The 13,927-nt window shown below is 43.7% G+C and overlaps 1 protein-coding gene across 2 annotated transcripts in view; it reads left to right on the plus strand.

The window, feature by feature from the left end:
* The window catches only part of RASGRF2 (Ras protein specific guanine nucleotide releasing factor 2), a 240,783-nt gene that overhangs the window by 198,571 nt on the left and 28,285 nt on the right, over positions 1–13,927 (plus strand). The window lies entirely within an intron of this gene.

Below are 13,927 nucleotides of genomic sequence, written 5' to 3' on the forward strand. Positions count from 1 at the left end.
TCTCTCAAAATAAATAAATAAACTTTTAAAAAAAGAGAGAAAATCTGAGAGAAAGAGGTGTTTTCATTAAGCGTCCACATGCTTCTCAAACATCTCCTGCTAGGCGGCCTTAACGTGTCATCTGCACAATTCCAAGGTATCTGCAGGTTCCAGGGCTGTAGTGCTTTTAACCACATGCTTGTGTGACTGCTTTGTCTTCTGTGCACAGAAGGAGAGGGAGGGACTTCTAGGCTGGCCCTCCAGTTCCTGTCAAAGGCCTGACCTTGTATGTATAATGTATAGCAACTTTGGTTTTCCTAAACTGTCTTAGTGATCCACTGATTCTGGAAAGATACTCTGTCCAGTTGTTTGAGGAATTTTACAGACCATGGAATGGCATTAATAAAGGAACCTGCAACAACATCCATAGGTTACAACCCGCTCTGGGTACCGTCTGAGTGACAAGTGGCCAAGAATGAAACAGTCACTCATTTTCTTAACTTAAAGGGAATATTTTAAAAGTGTGAGATCGGGGGCGCCTGGGTGGCGCAGTCGGTTGAGCGTCCGACTTCAGCCAGGTCGCGATCTTGCGGTCCGTGAGTTCAAGCCCCGCGTCGGGCTCTGGGCTGATGGCTCAGAGCCTGGAGCCTGTTTCCGATTCTGTGTCTCCCTCTCTGTCTGCCCCTCCCCCGTTCATGCTCTGTCTCTCTCTGTCCCAAAAATAAAATAAAAATAAATGTTGAAAAAAAAAATTTAAAAGTGTGAGATCAGATAAAATGGCTTACTTACCTAAAAATTTCCTTCCCAAAGGAGTTTATGGAAGGAACGTAGCTACTGTCTTTCTGATTCCTCACCTCCTTTATTCATTCACTAACAAGAATTGAGACCTGGAGTGTGCTGGACACGGAGTAAATGTGAGTGTTGGAGGATCCAGACGTTACCTGAGTCAGGGGAGCTGGCCTTAAATCTCCAGTGGAGAGGTCTCCAAAAGTCCCACCAAGTGCCCCATGAGAGGAAGAGTTAGCCACTGTCCATCTGCCGTATCCAGAGGGAGCCTGGGCCAGGCTCCCCCTGCCCCAGCACGACAGTCTGCGTGCGTTTCCCTGGAGGTCAGAAGTGAAAGCAAGAAGTGGAGAGCTGGTAGTGGGAAAGTACAGGAGGCCTCCTAAATAGGCTTCCAGGCTCAGGACAGGCTAGATTAGGACAGGAAGGAAATGTCTTATTCTGGACCGAACCACAACTTTAATATATTGGACTGGGCATTTTTGATTGAAGAGTTGTTCTTATAACTAAAGGTCCCCGAAGACATTGGTCCCTGCCCAAAACTACACGAAGGGTGGGGAAGGATGGTCTACAGAGCAGTTTAATATGATCAGTGACAAGCAGTACTGCTGCTTGATGATTTCATCATTGTTTACGGTACAGGAAGTGTAAGTCACCTCTGGAGAGCTGTTTCACGGAGTATATCAAAGTGACACAGCTGTTATGTTTCAGTCCTCTTACATTCACTGTTTGAGGGGCAAAGAGAGCACATTTAGCTGATGATGAAGAACTCTTCAGCTTATATTTCAGTTTATATGCTTTGTAGCAACTTATTGAGGTATTACATTCTCCACATAAAGGGCACTAAACCTATGAGTGTGGCTCAGTGACTTTTTACCTTTGTACACACCTTGTAGCACTACCATTCTGAGCACCGAGGGCCCCCTCCCAGTCCATGCCCCTCTTCCTGGGCATTGCCAAACTTTCTGTTAGTTTTAGTATTGTTCTTCTTGATACTAGGTACTTTTTTCTGTACTAAGGGTAAAACCTTTAATCTGCCAATCACACTGATTTCCCCCAGTTTGCTCCTTTCCTTTTTATTTTCCTTTTTTTTTTTTTTTTTTTTTTTTTTTTTTTTTTTAAGTAGGCTTCATACCCAGCGTGGAGCCTAGTGCGGGGCTTGAACTCACAGCCCTGAGATCAAGACCTGAGCTGAGGTCAAGAGTTGGATGCTTAACCGACTGTGCCACCCAGGGGCCCCTCTTTTACTTTTAACAATGTGTATGATACTTTTTACATACGTACACACTCCCCCCCCACCCCGACCCCCCCATAAGAGGGCTTTATATATACTTTATCATGTAAAAATACTCACATACACAGATACTATGAATCCTTTTGTTAAAATATATGTTCTGTAACACTTCCTGAACACACTTAACAAATAAATGTAGTTTGGGCTGTAAGACAAGAATTAGCAGCTCTCACTCCTGCACTTTGTAGTCACTCATAGCAGCTGAGGTGAAAACTTTTATGCCTCCAAATATCCCAGGAGGAGCTGAGCCCGGGGCCGGTGTGTCCATGGAGCATGGATGCCGGAGCAGAGGGGCCTTCAGAAGCCTGCTGGAGAAGCAGGGGGGATGGTGAGGAGCACCGGCTTCAGGGTCAAAGTTATCTGGATTGAAATCCCCGCCCTACCGTTCATTAGCTATGTGGCCCAGCTAACTCTTCAGCTCCTCCAGGCCTCCATTTCTCCTTCCACTTAAGTGAGCATGGTATCACCTATTTCTTCTGGTGATTGTGAGGATCATGTGAGGTAATACCTGTTAGAGCATCTGTTATATATGAATGCTCAGAACGTTACAAATGGCTGCTTCCTGGCAGAGCCCCGGGAGGGTCTAAACCCAGGCAAAGGTTGTTACCCCTATTTGACCAGTGAAGCAATTAAGTCACAGAGAGGTTTGATCAGTGCTGCCCAGGTGACCTTCTTATAATGGTGGACACATTCTATGTCTGTAGTGCCAACTACAGTAGTTTCGAGCCACATGAGGCTAACTGAGCCTTGAAATGCCGCCAGGGTGGCTGAAAAATTGCAGTTTTAACATTTAATTTAATTTAATTTAATTTAATTTAATTTAACTTAATATAAGTAAAAACACGTGACTAATGGCTATGGTATAATTGCACAGTTCTGGACCGCTCAGAAGTACAGCAGCAAGCCAGACCCAGCTCTCTAATTCCTTCCTCTCTCCTGCAGTGCCCCATTCCTCCAAAACAGGAACCTGTGGATCATCCCCACTTGGCCCCAGCAGTAGGCCTGCCAAAGAGGGGCACATCTCCATTGGGTTTACGTAGACAAAGCAAAACCTTTGTGTAACGTCGGTGTTGGGGCTATAAATCTCAAAGAAGGTGATGGCTCCTTCCCAGTAAGGGAATGTACCAATGAGCATACTCGCATTTGGGTTTCGAGCCTGCAGCTTCAGGTCAGTGGTCCGGTGGAAACATGCCCTGTGGACCAACTGAGGTGGAAAAGTGATTGCTGCTGGCATGGCAGGGACTTCGTGTGTTCAAAGACCTCAGGGATCAGGGTGTCCTAAAATGAGAGTTTATGTAGTTCGTCTCTTCTGTTAGTTATTCTGACAGATGACAGGGGCCCCTTTTTAAATTTTAAATTTTTTTTGGCATTGCTTAGTAAGACACTAAATCTAGCATCAAATTAGAGCACTAAGTTCAGATTTACTCCTTATTCCAAATCTGAAACTGAGGTTGGGCCAAGGATGAGCATAGTGCAGACTTTCCATGTGGGCGGGAGAATGAAACGTGTAAGAAAGAGCCAGCTACTAAATAGGCAGCTCCTGTCACCCCAGCTGAAAGCACTGAGCCTGCTTCCAGCCCCATCCTGCCCTCGGGCTCAGCTCCTCACTGTCGTCCATTCCTTCTCCTGCCAGTCCCATGGGGGACTTCCCCTTCCACGCTTGAGGCTCAGTCTCTGCTCTTGAGCTGTGGACCTTCTTTTCCACTTACAAGGCCATCTTCAGAGGACAGATGTCTGATCTCTAAGCTCTGTGCTGGAGAAAGAATGCTTCCTGGGCTGCACCACCCTCTGCATTACGTGGGTGCTTCCTGTCCTCATGCTCCTGAAGATGCCCAGGACTTTACAAGAGCCTTTGCCTAGATTCTTTCCATAGCTTGATCAGATTTCCCAATGTCCGCTCCCAGGGAAGATGTGTCGCTGGTGCTGAGCTAGGACAACACAAGCTGTTGCATTCCATAGAAATGATTTTTGAGCCAGCCTGAGGTCTGAGGCTTAGTTATGGTGCATGGTCTTTTATAGGCAACTCGAAAACATAACCCCTGACTGAGAAGACTGTTTCCTCTACAAGGGTGAATTCTGAATGACATGACTCCCAATGTTTTAACTATTTAACAAATACTGTATTGCCTACTATTGGGTCAGGCTCTCCTTTAAGCAGTTATTTTCGAATAGTAAGTCATTTACCCTTCACCTCAACCTTTTAAGGGAGGCAAGGTAGATATTGTTATTATCCCAGCTTTACAGATGGGGAAATTGAAGCCTAGGGAGATGAAATAATTTGCCTGTGATGACACAGATAGCAGGTGGCAGAGTGAGGGTGCACACCCAGGATGCCCAGCGCATCCTCTAGCCCCTGATCTCACTGGCCAACTTTTGGGGTGCAGACAGCTTGAAATGCAAAACGTACATAGCCATTCCTGACTCAAAACAGTGGGAATATCATATGCTAATACTGACCATGCTTTTTCTATTTCTAAATCATTCCTTGGAAAAGTTACTTTTGTCCCAGAGTCTATTCTGTAAAGGATTTGTATGGTTTTATGGGGCAGAGGGCTGCCTCCGTGCTGACAACCAAAACAGCACCTCTTGCATGGAGATGGTGATTTATACGCTCCTGGGCCAGCCTCCCCAGTGCTGGCCGTGGCTGAAACGAGAGCTAGTGCTATCTGTGGTTAAGGGTCAGGAGACCACAGGCATCCCACCTAACCGTGGATTAGATGCTGCCCCCCTGCCCAGCAGCCCCAAAGTACAGTGAGGCTCCTGCGGCCTATCTCCTGCCAGTGGGTGCCGATGGGGGTGCCTGGAATAAAAAGAGAAAATTTAGTTGCTATGTGAGAAGCTGGCAGCTATGAACTATTTCTGTTTAAAATTTTTTTTAATCTTTATTTATTTTTGAGAGAGAGAGAGAGACAGAGTGTGAGTGAGAGAGGGGCAGAGAGAGAGAGGGAGACACAGAATCCAAAGCAGGCTCCAGGCTCTGATCTGTCAGCACAGAGCCTGACGTGGGGCTCGAACCCACAAACTGTGAGATCATGACCTGAGCCGAAGTCGGACGCTTAACCGACTGAGGCACCCAGACACCCTGAACTGTTTGTTTAAATGACAAATTCGTCGTCTCCTGCTTCAACCTTGCAAATAGCTTTATAAAGCCACTAAATGGGAAGATAATCAATGGATCACACACTTTTTTATGTTAGTCTCATCTTTACTAATTTGTGCTCCTTTGTGTCTAGTTATCCACACCACTGCCCTTTGACCTCTGCATATCCAAGCTAAGAAATCCCAAACGTCCACCAGGTACAAACCAGTGTTTGTTCACAAACTCATATTTCCCGTGAAGGCAGCCAAAGTGAAACAGAGAATGCTCTAATTAGGCCAGCCACTTAAGTTCCCTTTGGCTTCTCCTGTTTTCCGGGCACGTAGGCTGGTACTTATTTTCATCACTGTAGTTTCCAATCCTGCCCGTATTGTTTTATCAAAATGTGTCCTTCTCCCTCACAACAAACTGCCTTGGCATCAATCACATTTCACTTTAGTTGCTGGGTCAGGAAGGACTCAGGTGAGGAGAGAAACCTGGAAACCTGAATTCTCATTAGATTCCCATGCCAGCTTGCTGTCTTCCTCATTCATAAAACTGGCAAAATGATCTTTAAAGGGTTCTTATGCACAAATGAATTATTTGTCAGAGTGCCCTAGAAAATATAACATGTAAGAAACTATGATCTGATAACTATGGTTTTTCTTTTTTCTTTTCTTCTTTTTTTTTAAGACCTGAAGATAGATTTTCATTTTCTGACTCTCTTTCTGTGATCCAGGCAAACAACCAAGCAAAATCCTACTTCCTTCAACTACTTACCAAAGTTTTTTTTTTTTTTATCTTTTATACATCCCTATTGTTATCCTTTAAACTCTCCTTAAGCTTTCTACTATACTTGTCTTAAAAACAGAAAAGAAAAGAAAACTTGGTGAGAAATTAACAACAGGATTTATTTAAGTCTGTGTGAAATAGAATTAAGAGGTTAATAAACCACTGTCTTAGGGGCATCTGGTTGGCTCAGTTGGTTAAGCATCTGACTTTGTTTGGCTCAGGTCATGATCTCGTGGTCCGTGGGTTCGAGGCCTGGGTCGGGCTCTGTGCTGACAGCTCAGAGCCTGGAGCCTGCTTGGTATTCTTTGTCTCCCTCTCCCTCTGCCCTTCCCCTGCTCACGCTCTGTCTCTGTCAAAAATAAATAATCAGTTAAAAAAAAAGAAACCACTGTCTTAAATGGAACCTATTTTCTGTTCCCATTAGTTGCCAAGACAGAAATTTAGCTTTCTCTGTAAATCCAGTGGGATTCTTTAACCTTCCGTGGATGGGTTTCATGGGCAGAAAACACGGAGGAACACTGTCTGGGACTTTACGTACATCGACAGCTTCTTACTGCCCTCCCAGTTTGCATTCTACATGGATAGAATCACTCGTGGTCCTAGGAGGCATTTCTGGAGACCGTGGCACACAGGACTGAGCTCTCGGTTCCTTTTCTGGACCAGCGCCCCTTCATCATTTTAGGACTCTATCCCCCAGGACTCCGAGGAGCCAGTGTGGCAGTAGGGCATCAACTGGTTTGTTCAGGCCTGAAGGTGTTGCCTCCATGTTGCCCTTTGTGCTTCCTCTTCTGCCCAGTCTGCTCCCAGATGCCAACCACCTGTATCTCCTGATCTTTTTGCGTAGTTTCTTCCTGGCTGGATGTCAAAGGCTCTGCTTCTGCTACATTCCTGACTCTGGGTCTGTCTCCTCTATGGGGAAAGGGATGAGGTACAGCTTGCCTACCAGCTTTCTTTATCAGTCTTTTCCCCTCTTATGGGTCAGAGGGCACAGCAAACAAAGTATAACTTACAGACCACTCTCTACTAAGACTTATTCTTGACTTAAAGTCAATGATAATTTTGTTGGCATGTGGCATTAATTAACAATGGAAGTTTAAAAATCAAGATTAAAAGCAGGCCTTTCCAAACTTTTTTTTTCACCTCTAATTTTTGTCATTGTCTTGGAAGGTACGGTCTATCAATTAACTACCTATCTAGAAATCAGGGGAAAACATAGCATCTGGAAAAATTCTCTTTCTTCTGATAAATGCTTTTTAAACTGACTGATTGTCTTTGGAGAGGTAAAGCTAGAAGCCTGGGAGTTACGTGATTTCAAGGTTGTGGGCAGTATTTAAAATTCTTATGAGCACAGCTGTTCAGGTCTAGAGGCTGCATTTTAGCAAGTTATTCAGATGAGGAATCATTTGTTAGAAAATGGCCAAATAAATTATTTTCTGCATGATTTCCTCCTTCTCACTCAGTCTGTGTCATTCATTGCCATTTGCCTCTTCCCAGTTATTTTTGTCCCGACAAATCTTCCACATTTTGCACTGTGCCTTCCTCTAGTAGCCTCCCACCTCACATCTGCTAAAATAATTTCCCCAAACGCCAGTTTAAGAAGAATTAGGTAACATATTACCACATGTCTCAGAGTCAAGTATCTTCCCTAGAACTTTTGTCCACTCATTCAACAAACATTTGGGCCCCCACCAGGAGCACCTGGGCCTAGCAAATTTGGGGCTTACTTACTATCTGGGTTTTACCACCTTTTCCTGGTGCATAAGCTCCTACATGATGGTCAGTTACACATTCCTATATATTCTGTTCCTCCTTGGAGATTCTAAAACCTTATGAGTAAGTGTTGAACAGGTATTGGAAAGTTTGGAATTACTACGGCATTGCTTTGGAGGATTTTATTCCAAACTTAATGCTCCTCCTTGTGTGTTTTTGAGTAGGTTATTCCTTTTGTATGGCAAACAAAGAGGCTTTTAAAATATTTTTGTAGTTAGTTGATGGGAAATGCTGGAAAACCCTGCCTTTCACTTTTCCAGTACGAAACTGTGATTCACAGTCAAGGTTGCCCAGAGGTAGCAAGAAGGCAGGCAGACCAAGGGTGGTGTCAGGTAGACGAGGCCAAACAGGTACTGTGCAGGGTCTCCTGTGCCAGCTTTTAGCCAGCACAATCTCCCCTGGGATCACGTTTCAAAATTTAAATTCTGAATGAAGTTCCCACTCCCTTTAAAAGAACTGAAAACCACACTGGTTTAGAGGCTTGTTATCTCTAGTTCATTAAAATGAGGAATCCAGAAAAGCGTATCCTCAGCCTATCAAAGTTGATTTGCATAGATCTTGGGAAGATCACTCAGCATCTTTGCCTCAGTTTCCCAGTTGACCAATGGCCCAGATCTAACCTAAATGTACACTACAATGTAAATTAAATTCCTCATCTTCTCTAGTAAAAGAAGACAGAAACAGCATGCTTTTCATTTTCTTGAAAATCATTGTCAAATCGCAGGCTTTTATTTTTGAGCCTAACACATCCTAAGCCCCTTCTTTATGAGCCCATTTCCCCAGGTTTTAAAATTTTTCTGTGGTTTTACTCCATTCTGCAGCATTGCCACTTTCCTTTTAAAAACTCTGGCCTTGGGGCGCCTGGGTGGCGCAGTCGGTTAAGCGTCCGACTTCAGCCAGGTCACGATCTCGCGGTCCGTGAGTTCGAGCCCCGCGTCAGGCTCTGGGCTGATGGCTCAGAGCCTGGAGCCTGCTTCCGATTCTGTGTCTCCCTCTCTCTCTGCCCCTCCCCCGTTCATGCTCTGTCTCTCTCTGTCCCAAAAATAAATAAAATAAAAAAAAAAAAAAAAAAAAAAAACCTCTGGCCACTGTTAGGAATACACTGTACTGATTATAGTAAGAAAATTACTCTCATAATTCTCTTTATTGTCAAACTGTGTTTATTGAATCAGATTTTCTTGATGTCCTAGAGTTCCCATGGCCATAAATTGTGTATTAGTAATTATTACCCTGGTCTCCTGAAAGAATGAACGTAATTGCCAACATACCTAAGCTGTGAGCAGGGGATTTTGTTTCAGCGTGCTGGAGAATCTGATTTATTGTGTCTTGTATTATTTTTCTGTTATATGATCCAGTCTTATTAATACAAACCTGAGTTTCAAGATCTCTATCTCTAATGGTTGCTAGTATAGGTGGGAAATAGTTCCAGACTCAGTAGGGCAACCACCTGTTGGATGTGTCTTTTCAGTCCAAGCCACCAGCACTAATTCACTGATAGCCATGTGTTTTTGGACAGTCTGTGGTGTGCAGTTAAAAACTCAGGTTTCAGCTAACACTGCCTAGGGTCGAGTCCTGAGTCTGCCACTTGCTACTGGTGTGACTTTGGGCAAAATAACTTAGCTTCTCTGTACCTTGACTTCCTTGTATGTAAAATGGGAATAGTAATGATTGTAACTGTGTTGCTATCAAGGGTTAAATTGGATCATAAAGTGATTAAAATGTCATCTAGCGTGTGGCACACTCTCACAAAGTCTTAGTTATGATAATGACCTGAGGAATTGCTCAGTAACCAAAGGGAAATGCTGACTTCCTAGTCATTGATGAATGTGTTTGAGCTGAGTCAGTGAAATATTGGTAAAATACCCTCATCTCCCAACAGCTTAACCACTTGAGGAGGATTGACATCATTTGTTGGTAACCTTTTGTCCCTAAGCATTTGCTCTATTTCTTGATACTCTGCTTGAGCTATCACCTCTTTTCAGGGGTTCTCGGGAGCTACATTTCCAGGCCTAGAACCACTCCTCAGACTCAGAGGGGCTGCCCCCTCCCCCCGCCCCGGACCCCCGGGGTTTCTGGGGTTGTTTCCTTCTTCTGTCCGTCACCCAGCCTGCTGTTCTTTGCTCTGCCTTTCCCCCACCGCGAGTGTAGACTGAAATGTAAAAGTCTCATATTTTCTGGGCTCTCCACCTGTGGAAGCAGGGTCATTTCTGTTTTCTGATTTTCCGTCTCTTCATCTCTGCTTCAAAAATTGGGAAACAAAAACCAACCTACATGAGCTGTTGCTGTGATAGCTGCGGTGACTGCCTCAGGTCCTCCTGGGTGCCGCAGGGTTCCCTGATCCAGGGCATGAGATAACCGACAGCAGGCAGCTTCTCCCTGCAGGGAGGGCCCTGCTCCCCCAGAGCCAGGCCGGCCAGGTCGCAGCACAAAGGCGGTGGTGAGGTAGCCAGACGACCCTGGCGCGCCATCTTGTGGGCGCCCTTGATTGCTGCCTCTGAGAAGCCGACCGTGTTCTCCCTCCCACCTAGTTAGTATTCTCATTTCCCATTTCCAGGGCCTGGGGAAATGTGACAAAAAATTAGATTCCAGATAATTTTAAAATGGCTGTTAGGCAGACTTATTATGAATAATCCACCTCTGGATTTAATTAGGGCAAGTGCCTTTTAGCTGCTCCAGATTTCTCTTGAAGTAGTAGCTACTGTTTTTAACAGGGACTTTTGAGTGGCCAATTCTGCATTTTACATGCATCGTTAAAAAAGAAAACTTTACATTCTAGGTAGTACATCAGAGGATTCAGATAGTTTTTTAGTTAGTTTTTGAGGAGTTGTTGTTTGAGTGAATTAAAAAAAAAAGTGGCAAAGTGTTGCTACTGAAAGTGTAATCGGCATCACCCAGGAGCTCATTAGAAAAGTAGAATGTTCCAGACCTACTGCATTAGAATCTGCGGTGATTTGTGGGCATATTGACAGATAGAAGCACAGGTGTAAGCGCGGGTTACCAGAGTCAGATGGAAGACTTGTGTTTTTGTCTGCACGCTGGCACCTCCTTACATGTCTCCTGTCAGCCATATGATCACATCCCTTCAGCCTCAGTGGCCCGTGTATGACACAAGATTATAGGTTTCTGCCTTGTCTGCTCCTGGGTCAGCTGAGGGAGAAATGAAATTATGCATAGCAGTTCAGTTTGAACATGGTAAAAACCTGTGCAAACGTCAGGGGAAACTGTGAGTGAGAATTTTTCCATTTTGTACTCAGCCATCATTAGTTAACCTGTTTTACATCAGCTACATCATCAGCAGAACAAATATTCACCTATAACCTTCATCATGCTCCGAATAGTGTCTGGGCAAATTCCACCAAGTTTTCAGAGCTCTCTCTCAGGCTAGTCTTCCTAGAGCTCAGAATAATAAAATTACATTTTATTTTCCTTAACAAGACCTTTCATACAACTTGCCTTCCTGGGGTCTCAGAACTGTTTCCCCTGTTGAGCCCAGGGTGGGGCACAGTAGGTACCCGCTGGTTGATGAAATTGCTAATTAGCCCTTAGCAAGGTCCAAACACTGGCCTGATGTCCTTCACACTAATCCATTTATGATAATCAGATTATGTGCATCATTAGAGACTGACATAGCTACAGAAGGACTCCCATCATCTCACTGATGAATATCAAATATTCATTAAGGAAACAGACTCCTGATGGCTGAGAAATCTTTTGGTAGTGTGCAGGGATTGAAGTAAGTGAGGTCATTAACTGTTTACAAACATTCCCTTCACCTTGAAACAGGAGAGGAGGTAGGACAAAGAAAACACAGTAGCAAGATACTACTCTCTTCTCCTAGCCTACATGTTAAAACAAAAACCAATAGCCAAGAAGCTGTTGGACAATAAGTAGATGAAATTTTAGGAAGACATACCAGCTAAAGGCCTAAGAATGGTAAGAGATAATAACCTCTGTGTTGCCTGAGGCCCCAATGGTTCCTGTTCTGAAGAAATGGTACTGATTGTGAAGCATTAAAAACAAAATATTGAGACAAATCTGTTACATAGTCCTCCACCAAACTGAGGCACAAAAATATTCCACTCAAATTAGGGCAGACTATTGCATTGTCTACAGTTTGTGAAATTATGGACATTTTTGCCCTGAATTTACTAAATATAGGTGAAGCGTGCTGTTTTTCTTTTTACTGGATTCATTCCAATTAGCAATGTTTTCTCTAATTATTTAAAAGAATTCAAAATGTCGGTGCTTCAAAATTACTTTCCTGAAAGTTAAAATGTAGTTATAGCGAGTAACTTTATATAGGAGGGAAAATACACATTCACTTCTGCTCATGGGAATATAGTCCGTCAGAGTCAGGTCCTTGAAAGCAGGATTTAGCAGTTGTACAGTTCACCTCCGATAATCTGACAGTCGCAGTGTGCTTCCTGCAGGTGTATTTTAAGATAGCACTAGGGCACCTGGGTGGCTCAGTCGGTTAAGCGTCCAACTTCGGCTCAGGTCATGATCTCATGGTCCACGAGTTCGAGCCCAGCTGACAGCTCTGTGCCGACAGCTCAGAGCCTGGAGCCTGCTTCGGATTCTGTGTCTCCCTCTCTCCCCCGCCCCTCCCCCACTCATGCTTTGACTCTCTCTTTCTCTCTCTCAAAAATGAATAAATGTTAAAGAAAAAATTTTAAAAAAGAGTGCAAGAATTTTTAAAAAGTGCAAGTGGAGTGCCTGGCTGGCTCAGCCGGTTAAGCATCGACTTCCGCTCAGGTCATGATCTCATAGTTCGTGGGTTCGAGCCCCGTTTCTTTTTTTTTTTTTTTTACTTTTTATTTTATTTATTTATTTTTTTTTATGAATTTATTGACAAATTGGTTTCCATACAACACCCAGTGCTCATCCCAAAAGGTGCCCTCCTCAATACCCATCACCCACCCTCCCCTCCCTCCCACCCCCCATCAACCCTCAGTTTGTTCTCAGTTTTTAACAGTCTCTTATGCTTTGGCTCTCTCCCACTCTAACCTCTTTTTTTTTTTTTTTCCTTCCCCTCCCCCATGGGTTCCTGTTAAGTTTCTCAGGATCCACATAAGAGTGAAACCATATGGTATCTGTCTTTCTCTGTATGGCTTATTTCACTTAGCATTACACTCTCCAGTTCCATCCACGTTGCTACAAAGGGCCATATTTCATTTTTTCTCATTGCCACATAGTATTCCATTGTGTATATAAACCACAATTTCTTTATCCATTCATCAGTTGATGGACATTTAGTCGAGCCCCGTTTCGGGCTCTCTGCTGTCAGCACAGAGGCTGCTTTGGATCCTCTGCCTCCCTCTCTCTCTGCGCCTCCCGTGCTCATGCTCTCCCTCTCTCAAAAATAAACATTAAAAAAATTAAAAAGGGCAAGAAACACATCTTTACCTTATTACTTCTTTCTTTAACTCTTTACCTTGAAAATTTTCAAATCAAGAGAAAAATGCCAGGATAAAACAAACACTAATACACATCTACAGTCACTAATAGTAGTTAACATGTTTACCACATTTGTGTTCTCTCTCTCTCTCTCTGTCTGTCTCTCTCCCTCCCTCCCTCCTCCCTGTCTTTGCAAAACAGGAGCCTGCTCTTAGCCTCAGTAAACTGATCAAATTTAGGGCAATCTAACATTGATGATGTTCTCAACCAGGACATAGTCCTGACTTGACTTTTGCCAGTTGTCCCAGTGATGCCCTTTAGAGCGTTTCCCCCTCGATCCCAGGTTTATATGCTGCATGTAGCCATGGTCCGTTTGGTGTCCTTTAAAGTAAAACAGTTCAGTTATTTGTCGTTCATATTATGTTAACATTTTTGAAGAGCACAGTGTGCCTCACAATGCCCATGTGAGATTCTGCATCTTTGGAAAAAATAATAACTGATGTATTTCACAGAGCGTTACATTAGTGGGTACATGATGTTGGTTTGTTCCATTACTAGTGATGGTAATTCTGATCACTTTGTCTCTTTTCGTAATAAATCATTTCTGCCAGGGGTATGTGGGTACTTGGACATTATTAATTCTCTTTCCCAGTTAATTTCAGCATCCATTCAGCTGCCTGATCCATTATTACTGCTTTGGACAAAATGGTGATTTTTATAAAGCTCTTTTGTTTCTTTGCACTTGCTAATTGGAATTCTACTCTGAAGAAAAGTTCCTCTTCTACCCTCTCTATGTATTTACCTACTTAGGTCTCTGTGAACATCACTGGTTGTTG

This window comes from Lynx canadensis, chromosome A1 (genome assembly GCF_007474595.2).
Source record: "Lynx canadensis isolate LIC74 chromosome A1, mLynCan4.pri.v2, whole genome shotgun sequence".
NCBI lineage: Eukaryota > Metazoa > Chordata > Mammalia > Carnivora > Felidae > Lynx > Lynx canadensis.